Below are 16430 nucleotides of genomic sequence, written 5' to 3'. Positions count from 1 at the left end.
TCTGTTAAATTTTCTATATTTTGGTGTGAATTAACTTTATATTTTATTCACTTATAAATAATTTGTTATATTTATAGAATATTTTATGATTATTGTATTCTAATTATTGTATTCTTATATAATTTTATTATATTAATTATCTCATATAAAAAAAACTATTTTCTAAATTAAAAATTTACAGTTTCCGTAACTTTACCGATATTTCCATCGATATCGACATTTCTATTGATATTTCCGTAAAATCATACCCTCGACATTTCCATCGACATCGATATTTTCTTCACTGTTCACAACTAAACATCTGAAATGCATGTAGAAGTTTATGATCGAATGCTTCAAAATAGTAAGTTATAATTTTGAAAATGTTCAAAGATATACAAACAAATATTTAAAGTTGCACAAAAATTTAAAACCGAATATCTAAAAATGTACCCATATGAAATTGCATGTTCAGAAATATACAACTAAATAAAATGATAACGTTCAGAAGTTCACAACCGAACATCCGCAAATTTATGACTAAACACTCCAAAATAATAAGTTATAATTTTGAAGATGTTCAAAAATGAAAATTAAATCTAATTCAAACGAGAAAGAAGAAAAAAAAATATTTTTATAAAATTAATTTTAAAAGGATTGTATATAGTTATTTTAGAATTGGAAAAAAAAAAAATTTATATGTAAAAGTTATATAATTTTGAAATGGTATGAATTAAAAATATTTTAAAAATAAATAATTTTATATTAAATAATTTTATATTTTTTATATATTTAAATAGTAATATATAAAAAATAAAATTATAAATAGTTATTTTAAAATTGAAAAACAAATCGTTCAAAATAAAATATAATAGTATTTTTTAATTAGTGATTTTGGCACAGGGCGAGAAGGCCCATTTGAAAACATGAATCGGTCCATTTGAGGCTGTTAAATTACCAAAATATCCCAACTTTTTTTTTTTTTTTTTTTTTTGCCCTTCTCCTACTGTCATGTTGAGCACTTTGGTAATTGAAAACATGGGGTAACAAAAAATCGAAAGCAAGGGTTTGAAAGTCAAAAGGAAATAAAAAATTGAAAAAGTTCACAATGAATTATTTGAGAACGGGGTTTCTATTTGAGACCACTTGAATATGAACCCTTCATACTTCCGCTGTGCTGCTCAAAATTTTGGCTTTACTTCAACAATAATTAATTTTGATTAAAATTAAAAGTCAAAAGAGGAACAAAAAAGTTGGAAAAATTTCACTGATTTCTATCAGAGACTGGTTTCGATCCAGTGACCTGTGGGTTATGGGCCCACCACGCTTCCGCTGCGCCACTCTGATATTTTCGGGGACCTATTACCATAGTTTATGTTTAACATAATATATCTAACCCCATCAAATAATTTGTTGAGAATGTTTTTCATATTTACTGGGATATAGATCCCCAATAAGTTTGTTTGTTTGTTTTTATTTTTTTTTTCTTTGAAAACCCCCAATAATATATATATATATATATAATTGGATACTCTTAAATAATTCTATCTATCTTGTCAAAATAAAAAAAATAATAAGGATGATGATAATAATGATGCTATCTATTATTACACTTTGAGTACCGTAACAAAATTAACTTACGTTAGTGTGAGGACATACTTCATTGTTACAACCTTAAATTAAGAGATAAATAATTAGATCTTGAGCTGTTTTTTTTGGATAATGATTTCAAATTACACTTAACAATATGGTGATACTAAAAAGTAATGATAAAAAAATTATGGTTAATTGTACTTTAATATCTATATTTTGACAAGATTACATATTGAATTTTTAAGTTTAAAACATTCTATATTAAATATTTAATTTATAATTTATTTTACTTTAAGCCATCAATTTGCATATTGAAAAGTAGGAATTAAATTTAAAATTGAAAAAATTAACTAGTTTTTTTATAATTAATTAATAAATTTGTTTCTCATTTTGTTTGTGAATTGAAAAAACTAATTAATTTTCTCAACTTATAAATTTTCTACTAGTCCGTTTGGAATTAGTCGAAAATCTAATATGAAATAAATTATAAATTTAAGATTTAATGTAAAATATTTTAAATTTGAAAATTCAATATTATACTCTTATCAAATATAGGATATTAAAATATAATTAACCAATAAAATTAAATTAAAAGATAGATAATATATAAATATATGTGTGCGCTCGGGCAAGTGGCATGGGCTCTCTGAGTTGATAGGAAGGTTAGCAGCACTCAGATTCATAAAATTCTTATTAGAAGCTGTGTCATCGGTGGTGCCGTTTATCATGGACCATTTCATCACCTCATTTCATGTTGGCGTGCAGCTTATCTGAAAAGAAGAAGAAGAAGAAGAAGAAGAAGAAGAAGACAATATATCAGATAAAAATCAAACTAGTATATATATATATATATATATATATATAACATCCTTACGCAGTGGTAGGCAACTGTTCGTGGTGGATTTTGTAGAAAAGGGGTATCAATCCCAATCCTTTCCTGTGATCATGGAAAAATTAATCAAATTATATTGAAAAATAAAATGTCAATAAACAAATTTTATTTAATTTTAAATCATTTTCTTAAAAAAAAAAAAAAAAACGAATTTGTAACAATTTTCCTTTAACCAAATTTTTTTTCTCTCTTTTTCCAACATATACATAAATTTAATAAATATGATTCATTGATTTTTAAAAATAAGAAAATTGAAATATTAAAAAAATAATGTAAAAGTACCTGCATTGGAGGATAGGTAGAACTGAATTGGTTGAAACTAAGGTTTTGGAGTCAAACAATGGGATTCTCGATTGGTAATCGATTATAGGGAGATTACTCCTTTGCCTTTAGATGTTCCTTCACTTTGCTTTGCAAGTTCTTGAAGCATGCTTTCACGAACCTTGGAGCTGCTAAACTATATTTGATTGCATTCCATACAATTAATTATGGAAAATATCTAGTGCTACTTTTTGATTAATTCAATTATTTGACCAAACATTCCCCTTAATGAATTCGTTTTAGAAAATGAATCACCTTTTAGTAGTGGTAGAAGGGCAAAATAGTTGTGTATTTTTATGATCTGTATATAAAAGTTATAGATATTTGATTTATTTGGAAAGCATTTTGTGTTAAGATAATTGTGTTTATGTTTCTGCATGATTTTGTTGGTGAATCCCTTAAAGGGCTGCAATAGTGCAATTTGCAAAGAGGAAATTTTTTTTTTTTTTTTGGGGGGTGAATGCAAAGAGGATAAAATCACTTCTTGCAGTTTGTTACAAATAAAATACAGTAGTTTTTTTAATTGGTGATTTTAACCAAAAAAAATCAATGACCAAATGAACAAAATAATATATAATTTATATTATATATTTTGGACCAAAAAAGAAAAAGGAAAACTGGAAAAGCCCCATTTGAATCATTCCAACTTTCCCAACTTTCAAATTAGTAAAATATCCCAACTTTACCAAGCTGAGCATTTTGGTAATTAAAAGTTTGGGGAACGAAAAATCTTAGGGAAAGGGAGTGTCTGAAAGTCAAAGGGAACAAAAAATTGGAGATGCTTTCTCCCATACACGTGGAAACTCGGTTTCGATCTAGGGACCGATAGGTTATAAGCCGTCCATAAAAATATAAAATAAAAAATTTGGGGAAGCTTTCACTGATTTCTATCAGAGCCTAGTTTCGATCCAGGGACCTGTGGGTTATGGGCCCACCACGCTTCCGCTGCGCCACTCTGATTTGTTAATTTCTATTGCAATAACCTAATATTAATAGTTTTTTAATGGGTCAACGGTTCCATATTTATTGCCATATATATCCCCAAAAACATATTAGGTACTTTTAAATAATGCTTACCTATTACAAGAAATGTATACATTTTTTTTTTCAATAACCAAATTTAGGCATCAAATTTTTATTTATCAAATGATTGAACAATTATTAATGATTAACAAAAACCTATATCTTATATTCATGAAAAGTGGTACTCATAAATTTAATCAATTCTTGTATCATTAAGAGTACATTTTCATATCTAAAGTTCAATTTTAACCTAAATAAAGAATCCCCTCTCTCCTATGTTATAATTAAAAAAGTAAATAAATAAATTGATGAAAAGTGAATCATTTAATAAAAAAAATTTGGCGGCCCTTAACACCATTGAATCACTTTTATTTAAGCCCCTAAATTCCCTATTTTAGATGGCGGGTCTTGTAGGGTGTTGCAAAACTGAAAATTGCCATGAAAAGCCTAGTTAGTACGCTTTTACAATTTTGCACTTTTTTTTTTTTTTTTGGTGAAATACAATTTTACATTTTTACAATGTTGATAATATATAAGGCATGCAATGCATATTAACACCGCCGGTTAATATTAAATTTTTCGGAGAAAATTAATGGCAAAATTATGACAATTGAAATTTCACACAGCTAATTAATTAAGGTCATTAGTTATAGCTAATGTAGCAATATATTTGTTTGGACATTATTATGTTGATCCAAATTTCGAACATATTTGGCATGGACAAATGTATTCCACAAACATTGATTACATGCAAAAGTTAAGGAAATTGAAAACATCTCAAATCTCTATCAACATTATTATTATGCAAAGATTAGATAAAAACAGATGTCAGGAAGAGAGAGAGAGAAAACGGCATGGTTTTGATTCACTCAAATGGGATGTCAAAGTCTTCCAAGTCCAAAGTCTCTGCAAAAACAAAGCCATCCCACTCCAACAACTCATCAATGGGGTTTCCTGCTACGCTCACGTTGTCGTTTCCCATCATTTCCTGCTTATGAATTACATCTAAATTAGTAAGAAATCTTGAATATTTAATTAACTTTTCTTTATGGAACTTTAATATTCAATTAAGAGCTATATTTATACTCTTAAACAAGTTTGTAAAGTGATCAGTAACATTTATAATTATAATAGCTTATGGTTCTTGTTTTTGTTTTTGTTTTTTTTTTTGTTTTTTCATAATCCAGCTAAAAAAATGCAAACTTGTTGACTTCACTTGTACATCTTTTATTAATTTTAATTTGCATATCCTTTTTAGAGATAATTCAAGTGATAATAACCTCAAGTCCTGATTTCCACATAAGAGAATTCGAAATAACTATTTTATGTACAAATAAAAAACCAAGAAAATTAGATATGTTTGTAATACAAAGCTGACCTCAACAAGCAAAAGCGAATCAGACGCAGGCTGAGAGGGAGAATTGATTTGGGTTGAATGAGCTAGATTTTTCCCAATTGTGTCACTTTTTTCTTCTATATTCATGTTGTTAATGGTAGCAGCTCCTACATTACCACCACCCAAGAAATGTTCACATCCTAATGGGGATACAATGTCAATCCTGCAACAAAATTAACTTACTTTTTTGTGGGATATATACTTCATTATACAACCTTAAATTAAGATATAAATAATCCTTGCACAGTGGTAAATAAATATTACGTATATATATATATATATATCTGTGTGTGTGTGTGTGTGTATAAATTGCAGACCTCTCTGGGTTGATAGGAAGACCAGCAGCACTTATATTCATAACATTCTGATCAGAAGCTGTGTGGTTGGTGGTGCTACTCATCATGGACCATTTCATCACCTCATTCATGTTGGAGTGCAACTGATCAGAAATTGGTTTGCTACCAATTTTCTCATTCTGATTTTGGTTTCAAAATCATTAAAAAAAAAAATTTAAAAAAAAAAGGAAGAAGATTTATCAGAATAAACTGTCGATATATCAGATGAAAATGAAAGTTGTCATGGAATAATTAAGTTATATGGGGAAAAAAAGGTCAAAGAAACAATTTTTATTTGTTTTAAATCATTTTTCTAAAGAAAGAATTTGCAAGAGTTACCCATATTATATTTTTGCTATCTAATATTTCTTTTAACTATTTTTTTCCCCTTCCAACATTTACGTTTTATTATTTTTTGAATTCACGATTTGAAAAGTAATTAAATTTTAATATGATTCATTGATTTTGAAAAATAAGAAAATTGAAATACTAAAGTTGATGGTCTAAATGTACCTGCATTGTAGAATAGGTGGTAATGAAATTGGGTGAAACTGGAGGTTTTGGAGTCAACAATGGGATTCCAGACTGGTAGCCGATCGAAAGGAGATTGCTTGAGTAAGTATTGGTTATACCAAGTACTCCTTTACCTTCAGATGCTCCTCCACTTTGCTTTGCAAGTTCTTGAAGCATGCTTTCACCAAACTTGGAGCTGCTAAAGAATATGTTGATATCCTTACACTTAATTATGGAAAATATATAGTACTAATTTTAATTAATTCAATTAGTTGACCAAATATTCTCCCTAATCAATTCCTTTTGGAAAATTAATTACCTTTTAATACCTATAAATATTGTTTATTCAGTTGAAGTCCTTAATTTTATTTTATTTTTTTACTATAGTGGGGATTTTTTTTTAAGCAACTCAATTTTTGTTTTTTTTTTTTTTTTGAAAGTAAAAAATTCCAATTGAAAATCAAAAAAATAAAATATATATATATATATATATATAAAACCTGTCTATGGTATGGACGGTCTACATAACCCATCTATAGTGTAAATGGTCCGTATGTGGACTGTCTACACCGTTGAATTTTCATATATATATATATATATATTATAAACAGTAATAAATTTTTTTTTTTAATCAGACTGTCCATTATACAACTTGAAAAATATGGTCTACCTATGAATTAATGAGAAGGTGGCAAACCTGTTAGGAGTGCCAATCCATGGATCGAGTTGGAATAGAAGCTTAGAACTAGGGTTTTGAGTTGCCCAATTCCTCTGATCATTTCTAACATAGTTGAATGATTTCAGTTCAGGAGCTTCGCTGTCCCTTGTTGTCTGTTCCTTCTAATCATGATTAGGATTAGTATGAGTATATCATGATATATAATTAAAAATTAGTTTTTGTTCTCTTTTTTTTTTTTTTTTTGGTCGATTATATAAAGTATATATTAGGTGCTAGTTAGTATATTGAATTATTATTTCAATACATAGTTATATTTTTACCTTAAGTCTCATCTGATCGTTGGAGAATGGCAAGTTGAGAAGTAACATTCTCTGTTAATAAAGTTCAAAAAAATAATAATAATAAGTAGAAAAAAAAAAAGGACAAGTGGTAATAAGGGAAATCCATATTAATTTATATATATATATATATATATATATATATATGCGCTAAAGAATTCGTAATATATATACACATGGTTTCGTGGTGAAACATACTTTTTCTATCGGTGACTCCATGCAAAGACTGTTTAAGGTTCTTCTCACACCATAACAGTTGAGCTAGTGAAGGATCAAATGATGTGTCTGGCTCATAATCCCTTTTAATCAAACGATGATATTAAATATATCATAAAATCTAGATAATTAATAATGAAAATCACATTTAAAAGAGAAAAAAAAAAGATAATGAAAATTTAATCCTAATATATATTACGAAAATTCATGCTATATCGCTAAATTTATGCTAAATATATATTTCCCCCATGTAGATACGTATATATATGTATTATAGTCTGGACCTTACCTCAAGTTAACCTCAAGCAACTCTAATTCAATAGTGGATTTTTTGACCAGTAGCTCCAGACGCTATTCAAACACAATTAATCAATTAGTTTTGATCACTTGGCCAGAAACTATTTATAATGTAGAGAATAACATGAATTCCACTTTCATTTTCCATTGTTTATAGGATCATCAACCTGTACTTCTTTTTTTTTAAAAAAAAAATGCTGTAATTTTCTGAAAAATTAGTAATATATTCTATATATTTATATTAGTAATTTCTATATATATACATATATGATTTTGATCAGTAAAGAATATAATTCCTACAACTCTGTATATTATCTAAATATATTTAAAAATGAAAACATATTTACCAGTTTTGCAAACATGCTTTTTTTTTTCCTTTTTTTTTTTTTTTTTTGGTGCTTTCACAAGCTTTTTTGTTTTTAGAAATTACAAAACCACAAATTAACATTATATTTTTATTTCTGTCGCACTGCCACCCTCTTAGTTATTACATGATTTTTAATATTTTCATATGTAAATCAACTATATAAAAAATATGCTAATTCCATTTATAATTAATTGCATTTTCATAAAACTATGATAATTTGAGGACAAAAATTTTAAAAATACATATATACAAAATGGTTGATACCACAATAAAACTGAATAAAGTGGCTCTATAATTTTTGAAAATACAAAGACATTGCAAAACTGACTGGTAAACTGGTAAACCTAAGGAGTTGTGTACTATAACTGTTTTGCATAAAAAGTACAATACTGCTAATAGAAATGAACATCGGTTCGATTCGCTTGATTTTTTTTTTATTTTTTATCTTTTTTTTATAAATCGAATTAAACCAATGAAAAAAACCAAACCAAATAGACCTGACCATCATTGACTCAGTTTGGTTTAATTTGATTGGTTTGGATACAATATTATTTTATTATTATTTTTTAATTTTTAAAAAAAATATTATTATTTTTTAAATAATTAAAATTTAATATTTTTAAAATCTTATACTAAATAATTTAAAAACTCAAACATATATTAAATATATAAGTCATTATAATAAAAAATATTAAAAAAGTATATATAATATATAGTTGGTTTAGTTCGGATCAATTTAGGTGAAAAAATATCTAAACCAAATTAAATTGATTGTACACAATAAATTGAACTAAACCAAACCGAACCAAAACAATTCGATTAGGTCAGTTTGAATCACTTTGTACCCTTTGTCAAATTCTATTTATCTCATAATATGGTATATGTGAGACTATAATGTTTAGTTTTCAAAAACTTTGATATAATTTTTATCAACTATTAATATACTATTACATCATGTGGTAAATAAAATTTGATATACAAATTTGGTGATCCATTTCAAGAAAAATATAAGAAGAATATATTGAATTACTTACTTGGATTCTATGAGGGATAAATCCATGAGGAGAAATTTTTGAAAAAGACAGCAACAAAGCGCATCATTCATAAAAGAAAATGATATATGTTAGAATACAATTATTTATTCTATATCCAAAATTTGATAAACATATAGAGTGTTTGTATTAATATTACTCATGTAAATGTAAACCATCATGGAATTAAATAGTCCTGAATCATGTTATAGTATATATTTTCAAGGTGATAGCATGAACAATTTCTCATAATAAATTATATATAGGACTTGGTTAGCAATTAATATTCTATGTGTGGTCTCTATGGTGGTCCGTGTACAACCCAATATTCATGTATTCGCGTTTCATGTATGGAGTCTATTCGATATATATTAATATATTTGATTTGATAAATTATCATTTGTATCAAAATGACGCAAAATTTAATAGCTTATGAAAGAAATATGTGAAGTTAAATTCAATTTTACATATAAGATTTTGAACTCCCTATGTTTAAACCACAATAAGGATGACAATGAAGTGAGGTGGGGACGAGGCAACCTCTCCTGTTCTCTGGCCTACCAGAATTCTCCATCGCCATCTCTGTCTCATTCTTTGTTTAACGAGGGCAAGGTAGGGAGGAGATCCCATTCCCTGTCCAGTTTTCCCTTTTAATTATTTTATATAGTTTAGTTTTGAAAAAAATATATTTTTTTTTTTGAAATAATATTTGAAAACTTAATAACTTTGTTCAAACATAAAAGAAAAAAACACAAACAATAAAATTACAATAAAAATGCATAAAAAAAATTCAAAAAATAATTAATATATATGTATATGGGTTGGGCTCGAGACAAAGATTATATTTCTTGTCCCCACCTTGATCCTGACCGGGGGCAAGAAAATTTGCCTCGTCTTCACCTTGTAACTCCGATTAACCGAGAAATCACATCCCATTAAGGCCGAACAATGTGAGGATGGGGCAACAAGGATATATTGCCACCCCTATCCATAGTTGGATTATTTCATTTTCAATGACAATGATGATTGCTCAAAAATATTTGTAAAAAACATTGGTATACACGGATACTCTCCTATCTTATAAGTAACTAATTAATATCTTATAAGTTAAGTCTGATAATTTTATACTAAGATCTTATTGAGATTGCTTTTGGAGCTTCAAAACTGATTGTGAAAAAATCAAAAGCTAATTTAAGTGTTTAGTAAATAAAAAAAATCTAATAATCCATGAATCGTGATGCTATAGAAGTTGATTTGAGAAGCAGCAAAAATATGCCTGTTTGGCCATCTATTTTAATTTTTTTTTTAATTTATGAAAATAGAAAATTATTTTTAAAATAAAAATATGTTATTTGGCTATCAGTTTTCAAAACTATTTTTAGAAAATAAATAAAAAAAAACAGAAAATAATAAAGATGTTTTTCATAGTTTTTAAAAAAATTAAAATATATTGGTTTACTGCATCTGATATTTAAGCGTTGATAAAGGAAAATAAGAATGACAATTTGCCCACACAACCTAAAACCACATGCACCACCCTTAAAAATATGTTTTTGGTTTTTAAAAATTATTTTCAAACATAATTGGCCAGACATTTATTATTTTCATAAAACAATAGAACGCTATTTTTATTCTATATTTTGAAAACAATATTTTGAAAATAAAAAAATTGAAGACATAGCTAAACAGATAGTTTTTTTGTTGTCTTTCATTAAAGTACCAACTATCGCCCTTATTAATGAGGCTAATGTTTTTTTATCCCCAATTTCTACTTTCATAATAAATGAGCTTTGTTACATTTAATATTTTTTTTCCTCTTTATATGGTTGCTAAAAAAGTTATTATGTAAAATAGTTATTAAATAATATTACAAATACTAATAAAAATAAGAAAATATATTACAATATTATTATAACTAGGGGTTTTTGTTTTAATTGAAAAATTGAAATCTGAATATCAAACCAAAACCGACCAAAAGATTAAAAGCGACCTGATCGATCGGCGTGGTTTGTATCAATGTTATTGAAAAACTGCAACCAAATGATTTTATTAATACATTTTTATATATTTAATATGTTTCATCATATTAAATACGTAAATAATAATTAAAAAATTCAAAAAAACGATGGAAAATCAAAAGTTCAACCGAAAATGGATGGAAACTGAACAAACTAAAACAAAAAAAAAAAAAAAAAAAAAAAACAACCACCCAAATAAATTGATTATTATTATTATTATTATTATTTTGTAAAAAACCAACTGATCGATAGACCATTTTGTGCATTGATCGAAACCTACCATTATAACGAAGAAATACTATTATTTACCAAATACTCCATTGTTGATTTTAAAAGTTATAGTAATTTTAAAATATTTGTTTATCAAACACTTAATTGGTTTCTTTTACAGCTGATTTTTTGTATAATATAATTAAAGCTGATTATTTTAAAAGCTATAATAATACAAAACTAAGTCTAACAATCTATCAGATCAACCATTTAGGTTAATTTAGAAGATAGATACAACTCAATTAAATAAACTCAAGGAAATCCTATAATTATATTACAAAATCTAAAAGGAATATAATAAAGCCTTTGTGAGTTCATAAAAGAATATATATCTTTTTCAATAAAATCGTGATTTATCCCTAGTAGTGCTGACTTATAATGTCAATATTAGATTATGAGGTTTATAACTCAACTTTCTTATAAGATACATTTTATCATTAGTCCTAAACAACAAATTAATATAAATAATTTTGTTAACAATATTAATAATAATAAGTATATCAGCTTAATTTATAACTTCCATATAGCCTAATTCATATGTAATTAAGTTTGACATCTAAAGATAAAAAGTGGTATAGTTTTATATATGTATCATAATTTGGTTCCCCATCATAGCTCAATATTAGGTTTTGATTTAAAAATTAAAGAAATGGATAAAATGGTGTATAGCCTATTAATTTTGTTATTCCTGAATGTTTACTAAATAAAACCAGCCACATTAACCCAAAAAAAAAAAGAAAAAAAAAGCCTGAGTTTAATGTTCGAGCTATTTTTCATTAGTGCAACGATTAAAACTCGAATTTGAGATCGAGAGCAATTTTAACTTGATAGTATATTTTTATCTCCATTGTGTTTGCAATAGTAATTTAATTTAAATTACAATGTGTTAATTATTTTTAATAATTTTTATATATTTATATACATGGTAGAAGAGACTTGGTGCTTTCTTCTTAGTCATGCTTCCAATTAAGAACTTAACTATGTTTTTAACACAAATTAGGTCACATTTTTATGGCGTCTTTTTGGCTTTTGTCCTCATTTCCTGTAATTATTAATTTATGTATCGAGGATTATATGTTCATCCCTTTTACAAAATGGGATAATACATTAATTAATTGCCGAATTTTTCATCAGATTGATTTAACATGTATTTTTGGCATTATATATATAAATATATGTATATTCCTCAAACACCAAATGGCCAGCATAATATTGTATCATATGCGTATATATATATATATATAGAGAGAGAGAGAGAGAGAGAGAGAGAGAAAGAGACAAACTGGTTGTTGAGACTTTGTAACTTGATTTCTTCATCCTTAATGTGAGCAAACATCTTCAACTTGTCCATCTTCTCCTGATGCAATAAAAGATCAACTCCATAAGAAAATGCAAATAGGAAATTAAATGATGGTTTAAAATTGTGAAATTAGAAATTTACCTCAACATTCTTTATGTGACTGTTTAACCATTGTTAATATATGTAGCAGCATATCATATCCATCCCCAAAGACAAGGACCCAAAAAAGGAAAGAAAAAGAAAAAAAAAAGGCGATCAGCAAGTTTTTAAAAACAAAATCAGAGAAGAAGAAAACAAAAAAGAGAAAGAAAAAAAAAGAAAAAGAAAAAAAAAGGTGTTAGCAGGTGAAACAGAAAAGCTTTGTTTATATACTTATGTATTTTGTCTGCAGGTAGATTAACATAGCGTTCAAGAACATCTTCAACCCTGTTGATCAATGAATGGAAAAAAGAATAAAAAAAAAGTTTTAAAAAATGATCAATTGAAAAAAGAAAAAAGAAACAGAAAAGAAAATGAAAATAGATTGAGTACTTGTTTCGGCTGCAGAACTTGCTAAGACGACCAGAAGGAGAAAAAGCCAGAAACAGGACGTCTATGTCACACAAAACAGAGATTTCATGTGCCTTTTTTATCAGACTGCTTCTTCTCTTTGAGAAAGTCACTTGGCATTTTGTTGTATTTTCAATTTTCTTCATATCTATTCTCCTACCCAGTTCCCACACCTAATTAATCCTCCACTCTCACTCTCAAATATCTCAGAAAGAGCCCAAATTGAGGGAGAAGGAGAACACCTCTGGCTGTCTCTGACTAGCTACCTTATATTATGAAAAGAGACTGAAATAAATAAATAAATAAAAAGTGGCCCCTGCATGTATACAAATGCCTTTAGATAGATATTTTTATTTTATTTTATTTTTTTTGGTGAACTTTAGCTAGAAAATATTGTGAAGTAAATGAGAGTGCATGGAACCATTATAACTCCCTCTGTCCATGCCTTACAATTGCCTAGACCTTTTGACTGACCAGGGGAGCTGTGACAATTGGACCCCCTACTCTTTCTGCTACTTATTCATTTCAGTGGTAGTTTAGTAATTTCATTTTCAAGGGTATGGTTGGAATTTGAAGATATATGCCCTATATGTTGAAGGTTATATGGGCATTCATTATTCAAATATCAACTGGCATTTTATGACCCTTCTTGCTTAAGATACCAAATAAAGACAAATGAAAAACAAACCCCACTCATTTAAAGCTGTCAAGCTCTGTAAAATAGCTTGGCAGATTTTCCTTAGTTGAAGAATCAATTAAACACAGAAATTCCATATAAACCAAAATGAACAATAAATAGAACATCCAGTATTTATTCAATAAATATAATCAGTATATATATGTTTGTCTATATAGAAAATATAAACAATAATAAAAGATCATAGTTTTCTAAAATATAACAATAAAATATTTTAATTTATGGGTGTTTAACGGTATCGTAAGTAAATTACACACCGACACAACAATTTATATAATTTTTATCATTTATAACAATTTTCTCTTCACTTTAATGTTGTAAATTTAATATCCTTTAGATACAGTTAAATAGTATACCAACTGAGTTAATCTCATTTAACAACATAACAATTTATATGAATGCAAACATTAAAAAAAAAAAAAAAAAAAGAAAAGAAAAATTAGCCACTATGAATTACTGTGGCTAAAAGCATTTTTGACAATGACAAATAGCTTTAGCCACAAAATTAGTTTTAACAACATGGATTTTTGTTGCTAAAATTATGATTAAATGCTTGTAATAATGGTGTTATTGGCTACAATCTACTAACGGCTTTTATGTAGACTTTTTGCCACTTCTTTTGTTGTGTTGTGGCTAATACTTTATTTTTTCAAAGTGAAATTAATAAATTGAAAATATGAATTAATTAAATGAGGGGATGTGATTCAAATCATACAATCTCAAAAGTGAAGGCATGAGGGATATATACCACCAGGTTACCACGCATTAGGTGGGTTACCTCACCAACAATATTGTTTTGTATTACTGCAATCGACCTTTTTTTTTTTTTTTTTTCTCCTTTGTGATTGTTAACCGTGGTACTTGCGTATATCTTATGTGTATCCAAGTGATGATAAATGTACATGTCCAACAACACTAGATATAGTTTAAATCTTACCTACACATGGTTTTTTTTATTGAAAAGTTTCCTAAATTTCTTGCTAAACTTTCAATTGTTCTTGGTTATGTCCTTCAAATTCTTTATTTGAAGTAATTTAACTTGAAACTATAGTTTGTAACTGTCAAATTAGATGCTATCTTAGAATTTTTGTTGGGTCCCACTACAACAAATTTTGTATTTAGCAACAAAGCATTTAGAAATAAAATTTCAGTATTTCATTTTATATTCATAATAAGCTATAAAATACTTTCTTTCTTTTTTTTTTTTTTATGTCAAACATTAGTGATTCAGGCTTTTAATTAATGGTAAACTCCTAGTTTGTCACATATTTTTTTTACAAAATATTAAGTTGGTCGTTGTGGCTTTCAATGATGAGGTTTTTGATATATAGTAAGTATGTAGTTAGTTAAGTTATAAAAACTGAACAGACTGTATGTGTTTATTTATCTATTTTTTGTATGCCATATTTTTTTAATTATAGAAGGTGGTCTAGATTGTTTGCAATTAATTTTGTTTTATATATAGAGTTAATTACGATACATGCATATATCTTATTTGTATCCAAGTGATTAAAAATGAATTCACGAGGAAAAAAAATAAATAAAAAAGCGATCGTAAATGCATATATTTCCACAACAATATGCTAATTTAAATATTATAGGCACATGAGTTTTTTATTGTGAAAATGTCAAAAATTCTGATTAAGCTTTCACATGTTATTTATTTATGTCTTTGAACTTATTTGCTTGAAGCAATTTAACTTGAAACAAACTCTATACTTATCAAATTAGTCTTCACTACAACTTATTATCAAATTAGTCCCTCTCTTAGATTTTTTGTTTGGGCCTCATTACAACAAATTTTATATTTAGCAACACATTTATTAGTAATTTCGTTGTTTCATAACTAGTGACAAAAATATTTTGTTTTGGTCAAATACTAGTGATCGAATATTTTCATTAGTTTTAAACTCCTAGTTTTGTCATTAAAAGTTGGTGATTGTGGTTTATATGGACAGGTCTATTGCTATAAAACAATAACGACAAATCTTTGTCATCGAAATACAAAATAATGATATTAGAATTGATGATCTGAATTTTTATTGACTAAATTCAAAAAATTTGTGATACTATTTATTTGGTGAAATTTATTTTGTAAAACAATTTGGCGGTCTATGATAATAGAGGAGGTCGAAATGAGAAATGAGAAAGCAATTAATAAGGAAAACAGAAAGGTAAAAGTACAATAGATAAAGAAATTTAAAAATAAGCACAAATTAAAAAAAAATTGGGGAATGAATTAGTTTTTTTTTTTTGCTGAAAGGGGAATGAATTAGTTACTTCTAGCTTTTTTGTCATATTAAATAATTTTGGTGAAGGAATTAAACATGTTACAAGTAATACAAACTCATCTTTAATAAAAAAATAATTTAAATCGTTTAAACCATTTTGCATTAGTATAGGTCTTCGTTAAAAAATCTAACATTTGAGAATAAAATACATATTCATATTCCATAAAATATATACATATATATATATATATATATATTATAATTTGTTAGTCCAGCAACATACTTATAAGGGCTGCTGTTTTATACTCTGAAAAAAACTGTCATTTTATTGAATTTTTCAAAAATTACATCCTAGAAAAGAAAGAGCTTTGCCACGGACGCCGTC

At 26.8% G+C, this 16430-nt stretch overlaps 1 non-coding gene across 1 annotated transcript; it reads right to left on the bottom strand.

Moving 5' to 3' along the window:
- Window positions 1-1254: 1254 nt before the first annotated feature.
- TRNAM-CAU (transfer RNA methionine (anticodon CAU)) lies at window positions 1255-1326 on the bottom strand. Its single transcript has one exon. It is a non-coding gene; the product is annotated as a tRNA-Met (tRNA).
- Between the last annotated feature and the right edge of the window lie 15104 nt (window positions 1327-16430).

This window comes from Ziziphus jujuba, chromosome 7 (assembly GCF_031755915.1).
Source record: "Ziziphus jujuba cultivar Dongzao chromosome 7, ASM3175591v1".
Classification (NCBI taxonomy): domain Eukaryota; kingdom Viridiplantae; phylum Streptophyta; class Magnoliopsida; order Rosales; family Rhamnaceae; genus Ziziphus; species Ziziphus jujuba.
Note: the sequence above shows the minus strand (reverse complement) of the source record. Positions and strands in the feature narration are given on the sequence as shown.